At 40.5% G+C, this 27,627-nt stretch overlaps 1 protein-coding gene and 1 long non-coding RNA gene across 3 annotated transcripts in view; one reads left to right on the top strand and one right to left on the bottom strand.

Moving 5' to 3' along the window:
* MAF (MAF bZIP transcription factor) overlaps positions 1-27,627 on the top strand; it is a 477,168-nt gene that overhangs the window by 208,532 nt on the left and 241,009 nt on the right. The window lies entirely within an intron of this gene.
* The window catches only part of LOC141551150 (uncharacterized), a 62,184-nt gene that overhangs the window by 9,103 nt on the left and 25,454 nt on the right, over positions 1-27,627 (bottom strand). The window contains exon 2 of the long non-coding RNA XR_012484793.1: positions 3,757-3,899. This is a non-coding gene — a long non-coding RNA (uncharacterized LOC141551150). The remainder of the gene's footprint in view (positions 1-3,756; positions 3,900-27,627) is intronic.

Consider the following 27,627-nt stretch of genomic DNA (forward strand, 5'->3'; position numbering starts at 1 on the left):
AAACTGCTCTCAGCCTGCTTCTTCCCTCCAAAACAGGGAACAGAAGTAATATCATTAAGCAATTTTGAGATCTCTCAGTCCAGAGTGGACCTTCCCGTGTCCCTCCCTATGTGTTAGGTTTTTGAGGCCAACTTTGAGATAATCTCCTATTAGTATATTTATGTGTGTGAACTAAGGAAAACTAAGGTTTCCTTAGAACTTGGAACAGACTGAAGAGGAGAGGAGAGAGGACCAGCAAGTGTACAAGTGTCAACACTGACCTCCCATGTTGGTCTGGGCACAGGGATGACCTTGACAAAAGGAGGGGAGGTTCCAGACCCTTTAGTAATTAAGGGAGTTGCTGCAGACTCTTGGGGCTTGTGCCACCCCAACTTTCCTCAAAATCCCAAGGGCAAAAGGATGCTCAGCAATGCCAGAGATGATAAGTAGGATGGGCATTATGTTTCTAATATTTCTCCCATGTTTTCCATAAGAAATCTTTAGGGCCACTAAAGCAAGGCAGGGAAGCTGCCTCAATAAATAATTGAAGGCAAATGTATAGACCTAAATATTTAGAGCTGTTGAGGACCTTAGAAGACAGTTATTTCAACCCATTTGTTTTACAGGTTAAAAAACTGAGGCTTAGAAAAGGGGACTTGCTCAAAGTCCTGCAGCTATTAAGAAGCACAAACTGAATTCAAACCCAGTTCCTTTGATTATACCATTGTGCCATAGTGCCTTGAAAATCAACAATAAGTAGATAAACCCAGGAGTCCAATCCACAAGGATTTCCTCTGGGAGACTCATAGAATCAGAAAAGAGTACAGTTAGATGGAAGGGAAGGAATAAAAATTTACATAACGCTTACTATGTGCAGGTACTGTACTGAGCACTTTACAAATATTATTTCATTTGATTCTCACAACAACCCTGGTAGGTAGATTTTGTTACTATTCTCATTTTACAGTTGAGGAAACTGAGAGGTTAAATGGCTTACCCAAACTGTGAGTGACTGAAGCTGAATTTGAAATAAGATCTTCCTAGCTTTGAACTCACATTTTATCCAGTGTGCAAATTCACTTCCTGTTATGGGCAGATAGGACCCTTAAACATAGATTCTTGAATGTCAGACCCTGAAGGAAATTTAGTTATAATATAATCCAACTCCTCTCTTTTTACAGAGGAAGAAAGTGTCCTTCTCTAAATGACCTGTCAGGCTGGCACAGAATCACTGAAAAAGACAGGACTAAAATTCAGGTCTCCATTGCTTAGCACAGTGCCTGGTACATAGTACCTTAGTGTTTCACAGATTGGAAAAGGGAGGTTCAGAGAAAGTTCAATCTGTAAGACTTGGTAGGTGCTTCATAAATGTTGACTGATTGATTTTTAATCCATAGACTTTCTATGCATCATGTGAACTCCATAGCTGTGAGCCTTGCTTTGAGGATGACCACGTTCTCTTTGGGAAATCCGGAGATAAAAATGACTGGAAGATGGGGGTGTATGGAGCCAAGTGCCCCTCAGCTTCTTATCCTAAAAATGTTATCAGACACTCCAAAGGGTCTTGCAACACTTTTGACAATCTCATTTCCTTTCCTGGGCACCAGGCCAAAAATAACAAAGCCAGGACTCTGGGTGATACTGGGACAGGGCCGGAAGTTGCCATGTTGCAGGGCTCTTTGGAGGCATAGACCGAGAGCAGAATTCTAGGCCAGTCCAGCTGAGTGCCAGCGGATCATGAGCCCACAGACCACAGCCTTCCTTCTTAATACTTAGTCTCAGATTGACAAGTTCCCCTTTGAAACTATTTTCCCTCTGTCTCCATCTTTCACAGCGCCTAATGCATGAAACATAGGTTGATAACTATTCAAGGCCCTGCTTCAAATCAACTTTTTCCAAGAAGTCATCCCTGATTCTTGTTAGCTGAAAATGATTTTCCCTCAGCTGATCTTATAATACCTCGTATTTTCCACGTATCACCTATTTCATATTACAATTTTTCTATGTATCCAATTTCCTTATCTTATTGTTTTCCCCAGAACTTAACACAACACTCCTGTACATAGTAGGTGCTTGTTTAAAGAATTGAATGTGCAAGCAAAGCAATGAAAACATTGAAAAACAAGCCCTTTGTTAGCTCATTATTGGGACCTTTTGAATATTCAGATGCAGAAAACAGGTAGACATGTTAACTGGGTTAAGCATGCTGACTGACCATGTGCTCAACTAAAAATAATTTATTTCAACATCATAATGACTGCTCATATTTCTATGAAGGTTCTAAGGATTTCAAAGCACCTTCCTCATCACAGGCCAGGGCAGTTTGCTGGTTCAGTTATTAACATTTCTGTGTTAGAGAGGAGGAAATTGAGGTTCACAGCTTTGAGTATGGAAATAGAGCACACAGGTTCAAATATCAGCTCTGTCACTATCTGTTTGACCTTGGACAAATTCCTTTACCTTCTCAAATCTCAGTTTCCTAAATGGTAAAATAAAGGAGGTTGACCTGGACGACATCTAAGGCCCCTTCTAGTCTAAATATATGATCTCAAGGCTTTCCCTACAACTACACCATTACTAAGTGTCAAAGACAGAGTTTAGAGACAGATGGTGTGCCTAGTCTAGACTTAGTGCTAATTCTCTATATGAGAATATCGCTAATGTGAGAACTCCCAGTTAGACATAGCTATGCAGTGTTTTTAAGTTACCAAGTACTTTCCTTATAATAACATTGATTGTAGCCTAGCGCAACTATTTGTGCTAGAAGACAAAAGGAGAGGTTTTTCTCTGCCTAATGATCTCAACACAAATCACCAATGCAGTCAAGCACTCCATCTCCAGTCTAAAATTTTAAAGTGGTAAGTATGACAGTAACAGAGGAGAGAAGGTTTTATAGGGAAAATGACCTCCATCTGACAGTAGTAGATTTGGGGATGGGAAAGAAAGGAGAGGAAGAGGATAAAGGAATAAAGGGAAGGGGGAAAAGGAGGGGAGGATGGAAGGAGAGAGACTGACAAAGAGAGGCAGAGTCAGAGAAAGATGAAAAGAAAAGAGATTAGATAGAAAAAAGATAGAGAGAATAATAGAAAAAACAACAAAAGAATAACATACAAGAGAGTAAAGAAAAGATGGACAGTTATGAATGTAATCTCTTCTATTATTACATATGCTTTCTTGAAATGGAAATTTATTGTTACATATTTTGAATCCTCCCAGATGTTCTGCTGTCCACATAACAATATTTTGTTTCCTTTTCTTTTCCTATTTTGTTTTTATCTAATTTTATATTTAGATTTAAATAAATAATTTTTAAAAGAATAGTTATAAGAGACAAAAAGTGAGAGAGGAGCCATTTCAGCCTGATGGAGAGACAGAGGAAAGGTGAAAAAATAATAGTAAAAAGAAGTGGGCAAAAAGAAAGTGCTTGTTTAAGAGGGAGAAAGCAGCTTTATTACGTACTTAGCATGATGGACTATGAACCATGTTTGTTTATTGAACCAGTTGGATAAATCTGAGCCAGGCTTATCACTCAAATCTAAACCAGTTGCATGTCTAAGTGAGCAGTGGGGGATCTTCAGGACCCAGTTCTTTATCTTGTAGCTTGCTGGATATCACCCATCCTACCACCCCAAGTCTCTCCTAAGTTGTTGTCAAAGCAATTTTAATGGATAGTAAACTCAGTTATGCCCCCAGTATCATATCAGTGGCAACATTCTAAGAAGCAGAGTGCCAGAAGGAGAGCTGTGATCGTCCTGCCCTCCTCTGCCTTGGTCATACCTCATCGGGAGGATTGTGTTCAGTTCTTGGAGTCATAATTTAGGAAGACGTTGAGAAGCTGGAGGGTATCCAGAGGAAGTCATCCAGGGATGGTGAGGCCAGGCGGCAGAAGAAATAGTTTGAAAGAACTGGAGATGTTTAGCCTGCAGAAGACAAAATTTGCAGAAAACATGAAAGCATTTGTCAGGCTGTGATGTGGAAAACGAATTACATTTGCCTTGCTTGAATCTAGAAGTCAGGACCAGGAGCAATGGGTAGGAGGAGTTGGATAGCATTCAATTCAGGCTAAATACAAGAAAAACTTCCTAACAATCGAAAATGTCCAGAGGTTACTAGAATATCTTTGAAGGTCCTAATATCTTAATGAAGAGAGTGAATGACTCCATACTAGGTATTTTCAGGGTATTCCTGCTAAAATTAAGGTCTGATGAGATGCCTTCCATCTTGAGATTCACTGGGTTTGCGGCTCTCTCCTAGAGTTTTACAAACATGTTCAAAAGTGAATGCACTTAACTTAAAGTCATTCTACAGGATGGAATGCGCTTTTACTGGCAATATAGGGGAAGGCATGGTACTGGCTAATTACAATCTCCAAGGCTGGATGCCTGATTGGCTGATTTAGACAATGGGATAACCCCCAATTCAGGGCAGTGAAGCAACTAGACCCTAAGGCCCAGAGGTGGAGAGAGGGAGAGAAGGCAGGGAGCTCTTCCTAGTAGGAATGAAGCTTTAGTTACATCCAGCATCTGCAGAGAGAGAATTTCCAGCCAAGGTCTATAAATTGGGAAAGGTGTTAACATAGTTAGTTATATAACAGAGGGCCCAGAGAGCAGGGAAAAACAGAAGAGACCTATTTACTTCACTTTAAGGCTGAATCTGAAAGATTTCAAGATGGCCCTAACAAGGAAGCAGCCTATGTCACTGTATATAGCTCCTGTTTGTTTCATTGTAAATTATTGAGATGTTAATTGTATTGTAAACAAAACTGCTGACTTTCTTTCCTTTCCAATTAATGTCAGAAAGCTCTGAGCTGGGGCAGAGCTGCTGGCTGGATCTTTCTATGGAGGTACGGAGATGCCCAGAGGTGTGATATGCAGGGGTTTCACAGTATATGAAGCACCAAACCTGAAGGCAGGAAAACCGAGCCTCAGATACTCACTAGCTATTTAAGTAATCCTTAACCACTGCCTGCCTCAATTTCTTTAACTCTAAAAAGGGAAAATAATAGTACCTACCTTCCAATGCTATCAAATCAGATAAGATTTGTAAAGTACTTACCACAACTCCTGGCAAATAATAGCTGCTTAATAATTGCTTGTTCCCTTCCCCAGTTATAGAAAGACAAGTATAGAATAGTAGAAGGAATTGTAGTAAAATCCAAGATTGAATTCTCTCTCTACTAGCTGAAAGATGTTCATTTATTCTTGGGTTCATGGAATCATATCATCTACTCCAGGGCTTCTTAAATCTTTTCTACTCATGACCTCTTTTCACCAGAGAAATTTTTATGTGACTCTGGCTATGTAGGTATACAAATCAAACATTTACTGGTCATATAGTAATTTTGCCAACTCCATATTTAGTTATGAAACCCCATATGGGTCACAAACCATAGTTTAAGAATCTGGTCCTCTCAGCCTCAGTTTCCTCACATGTAAAAAAGACATATTGGGAAGAAAGACAAGGGATTGCATTAGTAAATCTTAAAACCCCTTTCCTCAATTTTCAGAGGAGGAGGAATTGAGAGTTGGGATGAGGCAGGGAAGGACAGAGAAGACTTGTAATTGCAGTTAGTGAATCTGGAGTCTTGAAGACCTAAATTCCAGTCCTGTTTCAGACACTTACTAGCTCTGTGATCCTGGACAAGTCACTTAAACTGTGAGTTTCCTTTTTTCCCATTTACAAAATGAGCACTAATAATAATATCTATCCCACATGATTATTGTGAGGAGACATGTAAAACCGTTTGCAAATGTTTAAATCATTATCTAAATGCTAATTACTATTAATTAACCACTTCTATTTGTTTTTCTATTTTCCATTCAGTTATTCATTCACTCAGAAAATATTAAGTGCCTACTGTGTGCATAGTCTATTCTGGGCATTGGGGGTGGGGAGAATACAAAAAGTTTAAGCCAGACACAGTCCCTGACCTCATAGAGATGACAGACTAGAAAATAATTATTAACGATAAAAATAATAACAATAATAATAATCACATAGAAATCACAGACTAGAGAATAATTATTAATGATAACAATGATCACAATAAAAAGAATACATAATAGCATATGACAAGTATGTTGGAAGGGTATAAACAATATGCGAAAGAATTCCCGGCAGTGGGGAGCAGAGAAATCTCCCTGAATGAAGAAGCATTTGAGGAATTCAGCCTTTGAGGATGGGGAGGGAGGGAGAAACATTAAAAATACAGGAAACAATGTGAACAAGGGTAAGAGCAGGGAGGTCCATGGTATCTTAAAGGGACAATTTGAACGACGGGTCTACTCTTAGTGTCCCCAGGCAATAAATACAAATTACAGCCGCAAACTGGCTGTGAGCAAAGCGTTTCCATTTTACATAAGCCTAGGGGGCCTGGGTATACTCGGACGGAGAGGAGCTAGAGAAATGGGAGGGGGGAGGGAAGGGAGAGGAGGCCCCATCTTTGGTCTGGATGTAATTTATACTGCAGAAACTCCACTCTCCAAGGGTCAGGCTTTCCCACTCTCCGGCGACCCCCTGCCATGCTCCTGCTAACTGGTGCATCCAAGTCAGAGGCTTGTGGCTGCAGCAAGGGGACCGGAAGCCCTGCGAGTCCACCAGCAGGTTCCCAATTCGCCGTGCGCAGCGGAGCCGCGGAGCCTTTTAAGAGACAGCCTGCCTTCTCTCCTCGCCACTGCTTAGTTTAGAATTGACTGCAATACTAATTAAAAGCAAATTGCTTAATCTCCTTGCGTCAGGCTGGGGAGTCTCTCCTTAGAGAGGAGGCCTCCTGTGAACCGGGCAGAGGATGCAGAACCCCTGCGGAGGTGGAGGGAGGAGGGAAGGGGGAGGAGGGGAGAGGAGGAAAGTAGGGAGCAAGGAGGAGGGAGGAGAGAGGGGGAGGGGGAAGGGAGAGAAGAGGGAGGCGCATGGGTCTTGGCTCCATCGATGCCGCAGTACTCCCTTGTATTCAGGCCAGCCAGCAGCCAGAGCCCGGCCCCAGCCTCTGCCAGCAGGTATCAAAGCAGCGATAACGATATTTGTGTTGACTCATTATATAATAGTATAACCGTGTTCCGCTATGGGCCTCTCCAGTGTGAGCAGCCCATTTGCTGGGTATGGATGGTCCCCAAGCCGGGCCCGATGTAACCCGAGCCCCTTTCAAATGGTGCCAGAGACAGAAAGCCTAATGTTCCTGGTTCAGACTTAATTAGTTCCAATAGGCTTGAAACCATCTGCATAAACTGCTGCAGCTCCAAGCCCTGCGCACACTGGACTCTTTAGGGGAGATAAAGCCGAACCAGAGAAAGAATGAGCATCTCCTCTGCAGGGCCAGGGAGGTTGCACCTTCCTTCCCAGCTGGGCACAGAACCGGGGGTCTGTGGGGATGGGGAGGCACTTTGGATCATTTGGGTCAACATTCGAGGGCAGCTCCCTTTCCCTCTGAGGGGATGTGCTTTTTTCCTCAGGGAGACCACCAGCCCATGGTCTTCTGGGTTAGAACTCCATGGCCTCAGGAAGTGCCTTAGGAAAGCAGGTTCAGAAGAGGAACACCACAGTGACAGGACCCTAGGGTGATGGCTGGGCCAAGAGGCCGGTGGAAAACCATGAGACAAAGTGGAGGTGATGGAGGCCATGGAGAGGAAGGACATCCCTTAGACAGCAGGTGTGAATCCCCTAGATGCTGAACAAAGACTTCCACACTTTTTGGTAGTTAGGGCTCAGCCAGCACCATCTCTGGCAGTTCACAAAGATGTCACCATCATCATCACCAGTGTATTTAACACTTTAAGGCTTGCAGAGCACTTCACTGCAATATTTCATTTGATCTTCACAACTCTGTTGGGTAGGTAATACAAATCCATTTTACAGATGAGGAATCAGTATAAGAGAGGCTGTGTGACTTGCCCACAGTCTCACAGCCAAAAAAATATCTGAAGGAGAATTTCAACTAATGTCTTTCTGATTCCAGGTCCATTGTGACCCACTCTACTGAGCCTTAGAGGGTTCCCATATAACAATGTAAAGATGGTTGGTGATAGATGAGAGTTCAAATACCCACTTGAAAAAGAAATTGCTGAGAGTTGTCTTTAAAAAGACCAGCAAGCCTATTCTCCCTCTCCATCTCTTTGAAACTGCCATCTCTTCAAGCCCCTTTAAAGTTTATTCTCTTTATTCTCCAAAAGTCCCCCATGAAGCAATTAACACATGCCTTATGATGGTCATTTTTGCAGATGAGAAAACAGAAGTCCTCAGAGAAGGGAGAAAACATGAGAGATCTAAGCTGAAGGGAGTCCTTGTAGCTCATCCAGCCTCCTCATTTGATAGACGGGAGAAACTGAGGTTCAAAGAGCCTCAAAGATCACTTGATCATGATTCATATCCTGGTTGTCTCATTCAAATATAACACTCCTTTTAGAACATTCTTCAGACTCTGACAGTCACCAGAGAAAATCAGAGATGATGTTCAAAACCAGGTCTCCTTATTTTAAAATGTAGTATTTCTGCACCTGGCCACCATTTTGAAGAGCAAGGGGTAGGGTTAGGGTTAGGGTTAGGGTTAGGGTTAGGGTTAGGGCAGAAGCGGAGTGTGTTAGTGTCTTTTCCATAATTACCCAAGATTAATGTGTACCTGCAGGGACTGATGGAAAAGCTGGGGCCACAATTTGGATTGGAGAAGAATGTAAGAATGTATCTTTGTAGCCAGTGGCTTTCTACTTTTTACTCTCCTTTTAGGAGAAAAAAATATGCTTTTGGGGGAGCTTTTTAGGTGGTGTCTTATTCTTACTGAAGCACATTTAGGTAATACCTCAAGAGGAAGAATAGTGTAATGGAGAGGAAATTGACCTTGGGATGAGCAAGACCAAACTCTGCCTCTTGGCACAGATTGGCAGTATGCCCCAGGCAGCTCGCTATGATTATAACAACAAGAACTGCTTCAGAAGGCCAGCTAGAAGGAGTTTTCTTATTAAGATTCCCTATAGGGAGCTCCCTATATCAAAGAAAGGACAAGGTCCAAACAACAGCGGAGCATCTCATAGTTAGTTTCACCACCTGATTTTATTGTTACGACACCCTTGGGAGAGAAGCATGACAGTGACAGGTTGGCTGGCTCATCCGTGGCAACTTAGTTGGCACAATGGATAGGGATTGACTTGGGAGTCAGAAAAACCTGGGTTCAAATGTAGCCTAAGAATCTTACCAGCTAGGTGATCCATAGCAAGACTCAGTTTCCTCAACTATGAAATGGGGATAACAAAAATAGATTTCTAGGATTGTTGCAACAATCAGATGAGATATTAGTTTTTATAATAGGTTTTAGTTTTCAAAATACATGTAGAGATAGTTTTCAACATTCACCCTTGCAAAAATTTGTGTTCCTGATTTTTCTCCTTCTCTCCCCACCTCCTCCCTCCCCAAGACAGCAAGTAATATAGGTTAAATATGTGCATTTCTTCTAAATATATTTCCATATTTATGAGATAATATTTTCTAAACAAATAGTTGGTGCTATTTAAATGTTTGCTCCCTGCCAGTTCCCATGGCTACATAGCTAATGGGTGTTCAAGGTAGGATTCAAAGACAGACTTCTTCAATTCTGCATCTAATTCAACAAACATTTATTAAGCACCTGCTATGTGGTATGTACTGGTAATATATAATTCAACAAGCATTCATTAAGCAACTATTATATACTAGGTACTTGTGACAATAAACATAGACCTCTTCTAAATATAATTCAACAAGCATTTATTAAGCACCTACCATGTCCTAGATACTGGTGAGTTAAACATAGACCTCTTCAATTCTATATGTAATTCAACAAACATTTATTAAGCAACTACTGGATGCTAGATACTGGTGGCAATAGTCATAGATCTCTTCTATTCTATGCATAATTCAACAAGCATTTATTAGGCACTACTCTGCACTAGGTTTTGGTGATTAAAAGACAGCATTATAATTTTCCCTGCCTTCAAGGAGCTTATATTCAATTGGGAAGAGTTTATAGCAGCTTGAGTTGGGGGATGCTGTGGATTCCCCAAACTTAGTTCAGTCTCACAGAGAAATTTAGAGAACAGCAGTGGCATATTCATTTTCCCAAGATACACTTAAATAATGACAGCAGGTAAGGCGGAGAGGTTAGGGTGGGCCGGTGAGCTGGCTGCTAGAGATGCCCCCGGCATTCCGACAAGTGTAATCTGACAAGGGAGACTAACCAAAGCCCTTTAAAGTCTAGAGTTTTGAGGCCAATCCAGGATCCCCATCGGGGTGAGATTCAAGTTGCTGAATCACTGGGTTTCAGTTAGCTCATCCACAAAAGCCTGGAGTAGCAAAGATCTGGGAATTAGGAGTCAGAAGCGCCATGTTCAAATTCCAGCTCTGGGTGACCTTGCATAAATGGCTCCAAGTTGTGGCTGCCCCCTCCCCCTTCTCCAGTCCTGCTTCCAGCCCAACCCCCACAGCCATCATGTGGGGAAGGGTTCCCCATGGAGATGCTGCCTGGCAATTGCTCCTGCAGCCAAAGCTACTCAAGACCCAGAAAAGGAGGGTCTCTTTACCAAAGTCCTTGGCGTTATCAAATGGGACAATGTCAGAAACTGGTGTAATTTTTTTTTTTTTGCCAGTGGGAATGACATCATTAAAGAAGCAATTGCCACCTGCTTTGATGCTTCATCCTAAAAGCCATGGGGCCTTTCCGCCTGACTTACAGCAGAAAGCTCTGTGCGTGTTGTCTCCCCCATTACAATGGGAGCTGCTGGGAAGCTGGGACTGTCTCATTTTTCCACTATGCCCCCAGCACTTAACACAGTGTTTTTCACTAAATGCCAAATAAAAAGGTTTTATTCATCCTCTGGCTCTGTTTACCCATTTGTAAAATGTAAGGGATTGGATCAGAGGAGAGAAGGGAAGAGAAAGGAAGGGAAGGAAAAAATGAGAGGGTAGGGAAGGGAAGGGAAGGATGAAAAGAGAAAGGAAGAGAGGGATGGAGAGAGAATTTATTAAGTACTTACAATGTGCCAAGAGTGATCTTAAGTTCTGGGAAAAGAAATTCAAGAAAAAAGATAGTCTTTGCCCTCAAAGATCTTCCCCCATAAAAAGGAAAGAGACACAAATGAGAGATGTAAAGTCAGGGTGGGAATAAGGAGTGATTTTCAGGTCCAGAAAATCAGGAGGACAATAAAAAGCCAGTTGGCCTGGAGCCATCCACAGAATGGGGGCTTCCAAGTGTAACTCACCAATGGGAGAAGAGGGAACAGTTTTGCAGAGGAATAGTTCAGGATAAGTGGGTTGCAGGGATAATAGGGTATCCCAGGACTAGGAAGCCCTCAGTCACCGAGAGAAGTTACAGGATGAGACAGCAGATAAATCTATTCATTCAATAAACATTTATTAAGCATCTTTTGTGAATAGAGGAGAAGCTCCAAAGGTTAGCTAAGAATCCCAGTTCTCAAGGAGCTCCTAGAGTAGGAAGACACAAAGAACTAAATTTCCAAATATTATTTAAGTGTATTACAGAGGGACAAAGAGCTTTGGGAGGGTCTGAGCAGACACGGAAGACTGATGGGACATTGGACTTGTGCTTTAAAGGATGGAAAACTGATATCACGGCATACTGAAGGACAAAGAATAGTCCCCTTTGCCTAAAGGGTAGAGTAATCCCTGATAAAATGGAAGAAATAGAATGACATTGGTTTGTAGACGACCTCAAATGCTAGTCAAAGGATTAGAATGTTATTCAGTAAGTAATAGAGAGCTTCTAAAGATTCCAGAACTATGATATAACTTAGATAAACACATAAGATTTCAAATCTAAATAAAGTATGAGATATATCATATCTCAGAATAAGAGTTAGGGGACAACTAAAGAACGTGTAGATTATGTTCTGAAACCCCTCAGAAACCATTTTCCTACCCCCTTACAACCAAATACCAACTGGCTGTACACCAAAATTTCAACCCAATAAATTTGGCTGCAGAGATGGAAGCTTTATGTGTGGGTTGATTTTCATTTTCTGGTGTGGCTGTTGGCTTACCACAAAAGGCACTCATTTAGAAAGCATTGGCTGCTAAGTGGTGGGGAAGATAAACCCCCCTAAAACCCAATTCAAAAGCTATGTGACAAGCCGGCTGAGACTGGAGGGGAGCTGTATCAGGGTAAGAGGTGGTTGAGTTACTATTGAAAGGCATCCGGAAGGGAGTTCAACATTGGGTGGGCAGAATGTGAAGGAGAGTGAATCAGCAGGAGGTGATGGCACCAGCCAGTTATTCAGATGTGGGGGGAGATCAATAAGGAAGCAGGGAAGGTGAGGGGTCAAGTGTATTTCAGTTCTGACTTCTAACCAAAGTCAGAGACCAGATATAGAGGCAATCAGTTCACTGACAGTTTTTGCAAGACTCTAAAAAAAAAAAAAGGCCCCAGATTTCTTTTCTATGAATATAACCTCTCCTTTTTTCTTGATTTTAAGAGGTAGCTAAAAGTGATGGATAGGTCCTATCCTTTGACTCTTCTGTTCTCACAAATTCCCATCCCCAAAAGGACCTTCTTCCACTAGAATGCCTAAGGTAGACACTATTTCTAAATTTAATTCTGTGCCCCAGCACTTAATGGTCTTCTGTCCATAATAGGTGCTTAATAAATGTTGTTTTCATAGAATTAAAGGATCAGGATAGATATCTGCATTCTCTCCTACTATAAATCCAGACCCATAGAAGCAGGGAGAAGGATTGTAGGACCAGAGATTCAGAACAAAACTTTATCTACTCCAGATCATCTACTCTAAACTCTCATTTTTAGGTGAAGAAACTGATGAGAAAATTCACTACACAGTGAAATGATTAACTCAAATCCTAATTCAGCTGGGCTATATAGGTGCTCTTTTGCAAAGATTCTTAAACTGTGGGTTGCGACCCTCTGTTGGAGTCGAATAACTGAATGTGGAGATTGTAAAAATATGATTTGTTATCAAGTAAATTTTGGATTAGTATACCAATTTTGTGTATCTATATACCCAAGGGTCATGTAAAATTTTCTTAGGCAGAAAGGGGTGGAAAAAAAGTTTAAGAACCTCTGCTTTACTGTAAAGCCAGGATGTGAGGCTCCAGATCCCAAATTCAAGGTTCTTTTCATTACACCATGCTAGATTTTGTGACTCCATTAAGAATTTCAAATTGGGTATCAGAAAGGATTGAGGTGTCCAGCAGATTTGTCTTAAACTTGAAAAAAAAATCACATATATATCAAGTCCAATGTGCTCCTGTCTACTTTTTCTCTAGGTCTCACCTGGCTTTACCATTGGTGCTCCTGAAGGAGCTTTAGTAGAATCTTCCTGTAAGTAGGAAGTAGAGTCACAAAACCTTTGAAAACTTGCTCTTTTTTGACTTTCCCTCATAGATAATCTGTAAGAAGTGAATGACAGGAATCATGCAGCTTTTGTTTATTATGAATACCTACTAAGACAGGATGTCCTATTTGTGCCTCCTAACCAAGGAAGGAATGGTCTTAGTGGGCAAGAAGCTATGACATAAGCAATGGGTCTTAATTTTATATAGTGTTTTAATATTCTAATGAATTTTAACCATGTTATGATGTGTCATATAATGGGATTTGGATTTGTTTTTGTTGAATTCAGTACCACGCTCAAAAAACTCAAAGACTATTTCAGATATCCATCTAAAAGGGCAAATCTCTCAATGAACCTAATTACACACTTGAATGGATCTCATTCATGGAGATCTGCCTTAAACACAGCTTCTCAGTTCCATCTTATCACAGTCTCTTGTCCATGTCTTTTTATAAAAGAATATGTTACTATTATGAACATATATGCTATTGTATTTTTATTTATTTTGTTAAATATTTCACAATTGTATTTTGATATGAATGGTGTCTCTCTCAGCGATTGGGGTCCTGGGGCTGTGTGTCTGACAGCTCTGTTTTAAAATCTGAAGGCTACAAAGGTAATCAATGGGAGAGAGAGGTCATATTGAACTCTGCCAGAGCCATAGTTTGACACAATATAAGGGGTACTAGATTTATAAACAAAGAACTGGGATTTGAGAAGATCTTCTGCCTGTGGCCTACCTGGTGATAATAGCACTTGAATTTGACTGGGCCAGTCCTCTTACAATACATCTTTCGGTTGGGCTCTTATTCTAAGCCTTTCCCGTTTCATTGGGCCTACCATAAGTGATGCTCTGATGGAATTGTTCTTGAGAACCCGGGGTCACCCCCATGTCACAGTAAAGGATCAGGGGAAGACTAAAGTGGAGGGATTACTCTTCTTGACCCTGTACAAAACTGCAGAGGTTGTAATACTGAATCCCGTTGACCATGCCAGTTGACTTGGCAGAATGTGCTGACGGATGGTGTCCTGTTAGCTCCTGGCAAGTTCGGTGTCCCTCTTTCTCAGTACGCTAAAGCAAGGAGGCCTTCATTATTGACAGCTGGCCTGGAGATAGTAGATTGAATTTCAATTCATACTCTGGCTCTGACATTTGCTAGCTGTGTGATCATGGGTGACTCACGACACCTCTTAGGGCCTCAGTCCCCTCATCTGTAAAAGTAGGACATTAATATTTGTATTCCCTACCTCGGAGGCTATTGTGAAGAGACTACCTGGCAAACCTTATAGCACTGCATCAATGGGAGGTATCATTATTTTTGTTCTGTGTGAGAAGACATATTTCTATGCTATGTGTATCTCACACTCACACAAATGACCCTTCCTTCTTTTTCTTTCTCTCCTTCCTTCCCTCTCTTTTCCTTCCTTCTTTCCTTCTCTTCCTTCTTTCTCCCTCCCTATATCTTTCTACTTTTTCTTTTCTTTCTTTCTTTGTTTCTTCCTCCCTTCCTACTTCTCTTCTACCCTTTTTTCTTCCTTAGTTCTTTCTCTTTATTCTTTCTCCCTCCCTGTCTTTTTCCCTCCTTTTTCTTTCTTTTCCCTCTTTCTATATCCTTTCTTTTTCCTTACTTTCTTACTCCTCTTTCCCTGCCTCCTTCCATTCTTTCTTTTCCCTCCTTTGTTCCTTCTCTCTCACTTTTTCATCTCTCTCCAAATCTATCTCTTTGTCTCTGATTGTCTCTCTCTCTCTCCTTCCCTCCCTCCCCCTCATCTTCTCTCCATATCTCTCATCCTTTGTCTATATCTCTGTCTGTCTGTCTGTTTTTCTTTCTCTGTTTTGCTTTGTCTGTCTCTGTCTCTCCTTTACCTGCTTTCAAAAGTAGACATCATCTAGCAGGATGATTTTATATCACCTGCTCTGGGAATCTACAAAATTGTGTGTAAAAGAATATTTGCTCTTTTAGACATCTAAGGACACTGGTCTATAGCTATACACTGGGCATCCAAATAATCGATCTTATTGATTTTTTTCCCAAGTGCCTTCTGTCAGGACAGACACATAGTGCTAGGCAGTCTCCCCAATCTGAAGGTGTATTATTGGATTAATATTCTTCTATGGCTTCTACTGATGTTGAGGTATTATTTTTATCCTGATGAAATCACCTAACCATTTTTCTCAGACAAATTATACATCATCATCATCATCATAAGGGCTGACATTTCTATGGCACCTTAGGGGTTCAAAAACCTTTCACCTCTCTATCATTTTAATTATAACACACAACAGTTTTTTTGAAGTAGATAGCATAAGAGTATTTATACTCATATTACAGAGAAGGAAATTGAGGCTAAGGAATGGCTTGCATTACAATTACAATAATAAATATTATATATAGCCAATAATAGTCAGAGCCAAGACCCTATGTCAGTTTTTTCTGATAGCTTAGCCTTCAGATTCCTTTCTATTTTGCCACCATCAGGGAAGTGCAAACACCCCCATCAACCCAGCTTTCAAGAGCTAATTGTTAAATTTTCAGTAAGAATAATTAAACAAGCTACAAATTGGAAATTAAAATTTTTGGTTGCCAAACTTGAGAAAATGATGGATAAAAATGTTAATAATTCAGATTAAATTTAAAAGTGTACCCTGAAATCTTTTGGTGAAGAGAGGGAGGGTAGAATTAGAGAACTGGTTGTTAAATATTTACCAGTATACTCCTGAGTGAGCAACTGTTGGAAAAATGCATTTTAAAATAAAAACACTAGAGAAATAAATGCTGTTGTTGTAGAGTGATTATTTTTAGCTTACTAGATAATAGAAGAATACTCCTGAAAATGTTTCATCTATTGCTGACCAAAAAACTGTCTTTCCCAACCAGGAACAGCCTCAGAAAAAAATGTTTTCAAAGGATAATGTAGTTCCATGTAGTGGAAAAAATACCAGATTTTGAATCAGAACAATTGAGTTAAAATTCTTAGCCCTTCTTTGATTTTTCCCTGTGACTTCAAGCAAGTCACCTCAGTTCTCCCCTTTATAAAATGAGAGAAGAACAAAATAACCTCTAAGGTTCCTTCCAAATTTAAATCCTTTGGCTGGTGATGACTGATTAAAGAGTAGTATGAATAGTAATGGATGAAATTGATAGGCTTTAGAGGTTTGCCACGGTTGACCTTGGGTCTCCCCGTTATATATCGTCCAACATGATTTCTAAACCTCCTCAATGTTTTTACCCCATCATCATTTTAGGCTTGATGCTGCATAAAGGTATTGGCCCAGAATAGCCCAAGAATTCATGAAAATGGACAAGGATTTTCTTTTCAGAGAGAAAGAACCTGGCTTCATTTACCCCCAGAAACAGAGCCTGGAGATAACAGGAGGAAATAGCAGACAAGGAAACTGGTCAGGGCATTACAGTCCTAAGTCTGGACCCTCGGCAGTGTGCTCATCAGTGAGCTGCACTTCCCTTCATTCACCAGGACCATGCTTGTGTGACTGAGACCTTTTCTTTTCCTTGAATAATTAATTTCCAAGAAACTGCTGACCTGCAGCTGGGCCACCTATTGAATGACTTCAATGGACCTTATTAGACCTCAGTCTCCCCATATGTGAAATGAGACTTTTAAAGCAAGTGGGCTCTAAGATTTCTTCCAACTTCAGATCCATATTCAATGATTCTAGGCTATTGGCTACTCACTTTTTCTGTAGCACTTTTCATGATGCTGATTAAAAGGATAATGGTTTTCACTATGATACCTATGAAAATGCTTATTTATTCACACAGACTTAAAAATAATAAAAATCTAATCAGATCTTTAGAATTGGAGTTTGTAATACATAAGGATAATATAGTTTAGGGATGGGTTTTCAACTAGTTAAAAAAAAAAAACTTGTCAGTAGAAGCTGAGGCTGGAGAAACAGAAGACAGAGTTTGGAGGACCAAAGAATTGCATGGATATAAATGTGAATTACAGCTTGCTAGGTTTGTATTTTGTAATAGTTGCCTACACCTTTCTGTCATGGTTAATGGCTACCACTTGGCTAATGTACAGCAGGGATAAGCAAATTTGATCTGTTGAAGTGAAAAGAGACTGGATTGCAAAACTGGAGATCTGTATTCAATTCCAGATCCATTACTAGAAGGCATGGCCTTAAGCTAATTATTTTCCCTCTGTGGACCTTCTTAAAATGAGGTAGGATTGGGCTAATGATCCCTTAGGTCATTTCTAATAATCTGTGATCAAGTCAGACCACATCTGGGATATCATGTTCAGCTCTGACTGCCATATTTTATGAAAGGTGTTGGAAAGCCAGAGGGCATCCAAGGGAGGGATACCAGGACAGTGAATGTCCTTGAGATCATGCCATAGGAGAAACAATGAAAGGAAAGTGGGGATGTTTATCCTGGAGAAGGACACATTTATGGAAGACATAATTCTCTAGAAGGCTTTGAAAGGGTGTCACGTGCAAAAGGAATTAAGCTTATTCTATTTGGCCCCAGAGGAAAGAATTAGAACTAATGGATAAGAGTTGCAAAGTGTCTTCTTTAGACTTGATGTAAAAGGCAAACTTTTACATTAATCATTAGAGTTATCCACTAGAATGGGCTGTCTTGGGTCGGAGCTCTCCTCTACTTCTGTATGGTGTTGTGTTCTAAGCTCTTTTCCAATTCTAAGACTTTGGGTTTCTCTTATCCTTGGATCCCAAGCCAAACCAACGCTGTCCACCAAGTTCCATTTCCTCCTCTTGTCACTTATTTTCTAGAACTCAGCGCATTTGTGCGGATCTGAAAGTAAGGGAAAGGTGAAATCTTGTGACTCTGGAAGCCAAAGAACTGTTTGGAGGAAGGGCTGAGATGTGTTATTTCCCTCTTTTAAATGTCTTCAAGTTCTCCTACAAGGCTGTCTTTTCAGTGGGACATGAGACCAAATAGCACACACAGTCTGGTGTTAATATTAAACATCTGAACCCTGAGTTATTGCCCTCACCTTCCTAGCACACCTTAACCCCCACAGGGATTTCAATTCCTTGGAGGAGGGAAATTAATTCCATGTTTTGTCCACATTTAGACTTGTGTACTTCCTGTGCAAACATTGCTGACATTTATGAAATCTAATTTAATAAATGTCTATGATATAGCACTCATTAACATACCACAAAATAGCTCCAGAGCAGCCCATTTTAATCAAGTAAATGATCACTGCCATTACCACAGCCTGTCCTTTTAGTAAGGAGAAAACCGGAGCAGCAACATGGGAAAGGACACAGTTTGTGTTGGCAGTGGGTGACACATTCCCTGCATCTGGATCTGGCGGCTTCACACCTCGAGCTCTTCTGCAGGGATTGGGTCTCAAAGTGTTTGCTCACAAGATGAGAATATGAAAAATGGCTGATCGTAGATCAACTCCATAAATCTTGCAGACAATAAGTCATAAAACCTTGTGTTCTTACATACGGCAGTAGCCCAGGGATGGTGCTGCCATATGTGAACAAGTGCCTCTAGAAGAATTGTGTTTCCCTTGGAAAACAAAACAAAACAAAACATAGGAAAAAAAAAAAAAAACTTTCTCTACTTGTTTACAAAACCTAGAATTGAATTGTTTATGAGGGACTTTTTCTTTTGATTTTTTTATTTCATTGAATTTTTCCCAATTAAATGTAAAAAGATTGACATTCATTTTTTAAAATTTTGAATTCTAAAGTCCTTGTCTCCTTTCCAGCCTTTCCAACCTGAGAAGGCAAACAACACCATGTCCATTATACTTGTGAATTCTTGTGAAACACATTTCCGTCTTAGTTATGTTGCAAAAGAAAACACACACACACAAAAGAAGGAAAATAAAGGAATCTTTTAAAAGTATTCTTCAATCTATGCTCAGAGTTTTATCAGTTCTCTCTGATGTGGAAGTAGATGGCATTTTTGATCATAGGTTCTTAGGGTCATTATTTTGATTAGAGTAGCAGTCTTACATAGTTGATCATCATTACAGTATTACTATTACCATATACAACATTCTGCTGGTTCTGCTCACTTCACTTTGCATCAGTTCATAGAGGTCTTCCCAAGTTTTTTGAGAAACCATCGCCATCATCATTTTTATAGCATAATATTCCATCACAATCACATGCTACAGTTGTGTTCATCCATTTCTCAATTGATGGACATCCTAGGATAGATTTTCCTTGTGCTGGATTTGGTGCCTTTGGATCTCAGTTCAAAATTAGCCTCTGCTATTTACTGGTTACCTGAGCACAAGCTCATAGTACCTTCCCTTTTGTGAACCTGTTTCTTCTTGGTGAAACAAGAGGGATTCCATGGTAAAACTTGATACTTATTCCTAATGTTCTTTCTAGTTCTAATTCTTCTCATTCTGTAAGGAGCCCCAGTGCCCTAATGAGGAAACCTTCAGAGTTCCAAAATTATTTTTCTTTGTCACAATGGAATGAGCAGCTCTCTGGCTGGGTAGGTCCGAGTCTGAGGCAGCAGCATCAGCTCAGGTATTCCAAGTCATTTCATTCAGAGAATAGGGCCTCTTGTTTCCCCTAAACTGACAGCAAGCCTCTGTCCCTTGGAAAATTGTCCTTCCCTAATGAGAAATGCCTGGTTGTTTTCTTTCCTCAGTCGGTTTTCATATCTATCAACTAAATTAAAGGAGACACAGAGAGAAGTCCCACGTTTTAATTAGGCCCAACTGATCTCCAATCCGAGTTCCTGAACACACAATGGACTGAAGGCTGGCAGCTCCAGGAAGGAGGGCACCCAAATGGACTGTTGTTTTCACCAGGACTGTCCGTCCTTCTCTGGCAAGAGACGTTTCTTTTGTTAAACCTCTTTATTATCTATCTTGGGCGGCCATACACACATGCACACATGGAATGTAAATAACACCCAGGGCTTTGGAATAATTCTCTGTGGGGCAAGGCCTTTGCAGAGGAACCCTGTTATTTACCATTTCAAAGGCTTACACATTTCCAGCCTAAAACACTGATTCTTTATCATAGCAAGCAATGTTCTCCCAGCCTGTACCCAGTACTTCAACTACATCTTATCTAGAGCCCTTCAAGGGACCCTCCTTTCCTGTGATGATGCTTTTTATCCAGCAAGCATAAACACAGCCCAGTCCTTAGTACTTGGTCAACTAGAGAAAATACTAGGAAACCCAAATAGGAAGTTGGGGATGGGGGGAAGTGAAGGAGCAAGGAAGCTAGTAGAGAGATTGCAAACAGAGCAAGCACTAGATTAGGCCCATTCTGGGGAGTCAGGTATTTTATCTCCTCTCATCCTCCCTTCTGTGGCTTCTACCAGCCTCTCCCTCCTTCCTTTTCCTTCCATCTCTCCCTCTTGACTTTTCCTGTCCCTTCCTTACCCTTCTCTTCCACTATCTTCTTCCTCCTTCTTTTCTCCCCTCTTTCCTTTATATCTTTCTCCCTTCTTTCTCACCATTCTCTTTCTCTCCTCCCTATTTTTATATCCTCCTTTCATTTCAACTCTCCCTTGTCTCCCACCATGTTCTCTTTCCTTCCTCTTCTTCCTTTCTTTCTCACCCTTTTCCCTCTTTTGGGGGTCTTTTCTATCTCCTCCATTACCTGCCACTCTCCTCTCCATTCTTTCTTCCCCCCCTTCCTTCTCTCCTTCTTGTCCTTTCCATTTCCTTCTCCCTCCCCCCTTTCTTCCTCTCTCTCCTCCTTCATACCACCCAAAACACGTGATCCAGAGCAATTAGCCCAGTGCAAGGCCTGGCTGTCCAGCCATGCAGAAGAGAATAAAATGTCTCACCAAAATAGCCAGGCTTGGCCATTTGCTGTGCACATCGAGGTTTGCTAGGAGCACGAGCAAAATTGCCCTCACCCACAAAAAAGGAGGAACCGGGAGGAGCCATTCCGATATTTGGCACAATGCATCAGACAGTCTGACTTTGTGCTATTCTTATGCTAATTATTTTACCAAGTGATATTTGATTGTTCCTATAAAAGGTTTATGTCAGTGTAATTCACCACAGGCTTTTTAAAGACCTCAGTACACTGAAAGAAATGCACACAGAGTCCATTAAAGAATTAGGTTCTATTAATGTTGCAAAGTGCCACAAGGTCCTCTTTTAGGCTGAAAGGAGAGAAGGATGGACTCTCCTCTCCAAACCTTTCATCTTTCTCCAGGAGCAACAAAGACCTCCTCTGGGTGAATGCTCAGTTCAGTGTTTGGGACATGAGAAAACTTGGTGGATTGGGAATCCGCTGCTAATCAAAAAGGAGAATGGACTGTGAGTCAAAAGATCCACATTGCATTTGGATTTGTCGTCCTTACCAGCCAGATGATCTTGAGTAAATCCATTTCCCTCTCTGGGCCACAGTTTCCCCATATGTAAAATAAGAATATTGAATTAGATCATTTATAAAGTCTCCTCTGGTTCTGACTTCCTGTGTCCTATAGTCTTTCTCATCTCTAAAATTCTATCTTCCACATATAGGTCCTTATAAAGGGTTTTGTACTTTAAAGTGTTATTTAAATTCTAAATATTATTATTATTCTAAGGTCCTTCCTAACTGACATTCTGTTTTTGATGTGCAAAATTCTCTTCCAGTTTTCTATGACAATTTCCTTTTTTGATTTTGTATTCTACATGTAGAAGCCACCAAACAAACATTTATTAAAAGGAATTGAACTGAATTGGCATTCTATCTATGTTCTAAGAGCTATCCCAGGTCCAACATCTATGTACTGTCTTCTGAGATCCCTCCTAATTCAAACATACAATATTCTCTGGCATTCTATGATTCTGTAAAATATGCACAAAATTTATTTTCTTGATCTCAAAGTAATGTGGACACTAGTTGTCTCCCTGAAGACGCTCAGAGCTCTAAGATCTGTGATAAGGGCACCAGGATGTTCAGGAAATTTTCTAATGAAATCCTCACATGTCCCTCTCAGTCGGGAAATGGTTAGCATCTGTGGAAGGAGACAAGAAGACCGTTGGCTCAGCATTGCCTCCACAAACTTTGTATTCTCTGATTCAGCCCCAGAGGGCCAAGGTTCCTGAGAGCAGCTAACCGGCAGCCTCTTGTCACAGGGCATGTTCTCTGCAGTTGCTTTTTATTTATTGGAGATGAATAATATCTGGAACTGCCATCAGATGCAGCCGTGGGTAGCTCTTGGGCTCATAGCAGCTGTCACAGAAGCTGAGATCAAGAATATCTGCTCTCCCACTTGTCTTGTAGAGGAGGCAGTGTTTAAGGTTACTCATTAGTTAAAGGGTCTTTCTCCAAATGGCAATAGGGAGGATTTCTCAGCTGATGCCTGGCATTATTAAAACATAAGCTTCTGGAGGGTAAAACCTGTCTCACTTTTCTATTTATAGCCCCAAGCTCTAACAGAATACTTAATAATATATAGTAATCACTTAACAACCACTTACTGGTTAATTGATTGATTACAAAAGTAACAATAATGATGTTGTTGTTATTGTTTAGTTGTGCCTCTGTGTGTGTTATAAGTAGTTGTTTTCATGTTGTTCCTCATCAATTTGTGAGTTCCTTGACAAAAGAAACTATTTTTTGTCCTTTTTTTGTATCCTCAGTGCTTAACAATACCCAAAACATATTTTGCTGATGTTGTTCAGTCATTAGTCAGTCCTATCTGGCTCTTCCTGATCCCTTTTGGGTTTTTCTTGACAAAGATACTGGAGTAGACTGTCATTTCTCCAATTCATTTTGTAAATGAGGAAATAAAGACAAAGAGAGTTAAGTGACTTGCTCAGGATCACACAGCTAGTGTCTGAAGTCAGATTTGAACTCAGGATCATGAGTCTTCCTAATTCCAAATCCAGTACTCTATCCACTGCACTATTTAGCTGCTACCTAACATATAGTAGGTATTTAATGAATACTAGTTCATCTGACTTAACTGTGTCTTATGTGTGTCTTAGGACAAGACAGGGCCTGCAGAACTTCCCTTCCCACTTATTCTAGATCCCTGGGTCCCTAGGCCACTGGCATACCTAGGCCAAGGAAAACTACTCCTAGAGCTTCCATAACAATAGGCTGTCTCAATGTGCACACAAGTAATTCCAATTCCCTAGCAGTGGACCAAATGACTGAGGATTTAGCATGGTACTTGGAAAAGGTTTCTTACTAACCCTTGCTAAGAGTATAGACCTAGGGATCCCCCACATACAATCCAGAGATATCCCCCCTCTTATCATTCCTTCCATAAGCTACTGAATTTTCCATTTCCATGTATTTTACTGGCTTTCTGCCATGTCTAGAACTCTCATTTTCTTCTTTTCCTCTTTCTAATTTTCCTGACATTCTTCAAGGTCCAGCTAAAATTGTATCTTCTTCAGGAAACCTCTCCTAATCCCTCTTAATGCCTTAATGCCTCCCCTTGTTGATCACTTCCAATTTATCTTGTCTATATCTTATTGGCACTTAGCTGTTTGCATGTTTTCTCCTCCATTAGACTGTTTCTTGAAAGAAGGAACTGTCTTTTTTGCCTTTCTTTGTATCTCTAGCCCTTAGCATAGCGCCTGGCATATGATCGGTATTTGATAAATGTTTCCTGATTAACGTACTCTCTTTGGGACTAATTTCCTGTCTTAGAGTTAAAGAATCTCAAGATTGGAAAGGAATTGAGTGGTCTTCTAATCTTACCATCTCCACAAGTGAAAAAAAAATGCTTTCTATGACATCTGGCCTCAGTTTGAACACTTCTAGTGATGGGGAACTCAGTACCTCACGTAGCAGCCCTTTCTATTATTGTACAACTCTTATTATTGGGAAGTGTTCCTTTATATCCAGTCAAAACTGGCCTCTCTGCAGTTTCCCCAACAGCTTCTACTTCTCCCCACTGTTACCAGGCAAAACAAACCTGATTCTTCTTCTTCCCCTTGACAGCCTTTTAAAAAAAAATCCTTGAAGACAGAAATCACGTCTTCTCATTTCCAAGTTAAACATACTTCATTAATTCACCTTCAAGTAAGATATTTTGTAAAGCACTTAGCACAGTGCTCCATACCTAGTCGTGCTTAAATAAAGGCTTGTATCCTCCCTTCCTACACTCATTCTGTAGTTGCTTAAAGCACCAAGAAGTTGTAACTTGCCAGGACCTATCCACTGGTCCTTTCTCACCATCCCTCATCTGCCCATGAGACCTACCCAATGTCCTTCCTAGAATGTAGAACCCAGAGCAAAGGACCTTCATCTGTACGTGCTCTTTTGCCTTCTGTCTGAACACAACAGCTCCCATAGAGTCACTGAAATCGACATTAAGAAGCATTATGGGCCATTACGTTCATCTCCTAGAAGTACTGTCCTTTGAACATCAGTAAGATCTTTTGACCACCAAAGCAACAGTTACGTCTCCGGTCCCTGTGTGGCTTCCAGACAGTGGAGCAGTTACTTAGTGTCTGTCAATACTCTAGGAATCTCTTCTAACAACTTACTGTTTATCCATAGTTGCTGAGCCTTTTCAGGGAGCCATAGGATATCCTGCCTCAATTCTGACACATGCTGATCTTGATAATGGTTACAGTGTTACATGTCTCCAGTGAATGGAGGAGACAGACAAGAGCTGCTGCCTCCAAGATATTGACGGGCCAGCGATAGTGATGGGGAGGCAGAAGACCTTGATTTGTATCTAAACCCTGCCAATCATCCATCCTCTTTGTGACCTTATGTGAGTCACATGCCCTGAATAAGCCTCAGTTTCTTCATCTATTAAATGATCCCAAAGGTCTTTTCTAGCTCTATGGAGCCCATTAGCACTGGCAAGTTAATAACCTCTCCATTTATCTTATGACCAAGAAAGAGAAAAAATGCCTATCATAGGAAAGGGAAGAACCAATCCAATTCATTCCAGTCTAATGAATTCTATCAAGCATTTATTTATGCCAAGTAAATGTGTTAGGGGATGGAGATAAAATGATAAAGCAAAAATCCCTTTCCTCAAGGAACTTAATATCTCACTTAGGGAGTTATTTCATGGAATTGTAAATTTAGAGCTGGAAGGGAAGTAGAAAGTGGAATGCTCAGTTTGGGAAGTCACAAATAGGCCAATGTGCCTAGACTGGGGAGTTTGTGAAAGGCAGTGATCTCTACCAATCCTATAAAGGTCTCCTGGGATCGGATTGCAATGGGCTTTAAATGCTAAGCTTGGGAATTTGTCCTAGAAGTATCAGGGGGCTGCTAAATGAATGTTCTTGCCCAGAGAAAAGTCATGATCAGACCTAGATTCAGGCAGAGAATTCTAAAAGTTTGTGTAGGAGGAATCATTAACCAATATGAATGGGGAAAAAACCTTCCAAATGACCAGGTCATCTTGAGAGCCTCATCAAGACAACATTGACTCCAGGAGTCTCCTGAAAATATTTGTCATTATCTACTTCTGATACCAAGGTGAGGTTTACCTGCTCTGAGAAATAATTCTATATGACATGCCGGTGTGTTCCTAATCTGGTTTCATCCAGTGACTCCAAATAGCAGCTCTAAGTCCATTTCAGAATACCTCGAATCACTTTAATATATGTGCTCAAGGTCAGAGTATCCTGGTGTGCTAGAACATTTGAGCCAGCCCACTTAAAGGTTAAAGCTCACTGGGTATGATGTTGAGAAGATTATCCTTAGGTTTAATATAATTCATTGAGAGAGTAAGGTAGGAGAGTGTAGAGTATAAAGTATATCTTATATGCTTGTGTATATGAAGTAGTATAAAGGAATCTTATGACCATAAAGTTTGAGAATTGATACCCTGGATAATGGGAAACTCCCTATTTTTTAGATAACCTTCTAAAATCCCAAGGAACCATAGAAATGGAGCCAAACTCCAATACAAATTAGTACCACATTCCATTGCATTCCTTTCTATTCCATTCTGCAAACATTTAGAGAGCACTTTTTCTCTGTAGAGCGTCAACCAGAAATAATATTGAACACAACATTAGGAGACCTGGGTTCAGATTCAGCTTCTGAGAATTATTAACTCTGTGTTTCTGTCCTCTATGGAATCTCCATTTCCACATCTATAAAGTAAAGACAATCATACTTGCAATAAATACTATGGCAAGAAAAGGAGGGAAGGAATAAGCATTTATTAAGCACCTATCATCTCCAGGTATTGTGCTAAATGTTGTCAAAATGTGCTAAAATACTACTACATTATTTACTAACAGAGTTAGTAAGAAAAGCATTTTGCAACTTGTAAGGCTCTAGGAGTGCTGGCTTCTAGTCATTTTCTTGTTACATGAGCAGCACTAAGGTTTAATGTATCAAGAGCGGGTCTTGGAGTGCTAATGACTTGGATTCTTACTTCTGAGACATACTGGCTGTAGGACTCTGGGCAAATCTCTTCAGCTGCTCCTTGTCCTTTGACAACTTTCTCAAGGCATTAAGTTGTATTAATAGAAAGTTCTCTGTACTGGGATTCTCTATGCACAGCAAGATCACAGATTTGGACCAAAATATATATTATCTTCATTAAGAGTACAGTACTATAGCACATTGGATAATGATGAGAGGTGGAGGGAGAAGCTATTTAGGCTAAGAAGAAAGAGAAATGGACTTCAGGGCCAAGTCAAATGAAATGTGTTACTATGTTTTGTGGTAAGACTGGAGAGTATGACACCATGAAGCAAAACGGAAAATGGGATTCATTTTGCAGAATAGACCTGCCACCATATGGTGGGGAGAAAGGGGCAGGACTGACTTTGGAGATGGTCTGTTGCTCTTCATAAGGAATAGGATATTTTCGGGTCAGCCTGGTGATTTTCCAGTTCTAGGTCTTTGCCTGGGCTTCTATGCTTTGTGACCGTAAATTGGACTAAGTGGTCTCTCAAGTATATGCATTGGTACTCTGAGCTTCTGTCATTATTTGTGAGGAGCCCAATCTTATAGAACTCAGCATATGTATCCAAGTATCTTGACATTTCTTATAAAGCCAATGTCTTTCCCTACATTTAAGGATCAATTCTTAGGCCATACAAGAAAGTAATAAATAACTGCTCACATTTCTATACTTCCCGACTTGCAAAGCACTTTCCTTCCGAAAAACCTATTATATATGCAAATTATAATCATAGGAATATTATGATGACATATTATCATGACAGAAGAATATTGTGATCTTCATTTTGAAAGGGAAGTAGCTCAGAGTTAGAGAGAATTGACTCATTCAGGGTCACGTAGTTAAGAAATATGGGAACCAGGATATGAATCCACATTTCCAGACATTACATCCAAGGTTCTACCCAGAATACCATTTTGCCTACAAATTCAAGTTAGGGTTAGTTTATTTGCTTAAGGGCAAAGTAAGGTTTAATGTTTGGGTAGGATTAAGAT

Source organism: Sminthopsis crassicaudata, chromosome 1, assembly GCF_048593235.1.
Source record: "Sminthopsis crassicaudata isolate SCR6 chromosome 1, ASM4859323v1, whole genome shotgun sequence".
Taxonomy (NCBI): domain Eukaryota; kingdom Metazoa; phylum Chordata; class Mammalia; order Dasyuromorphia; family Dasyuridae; genus Sminthopsis; species Sminthopsis crassicaudata.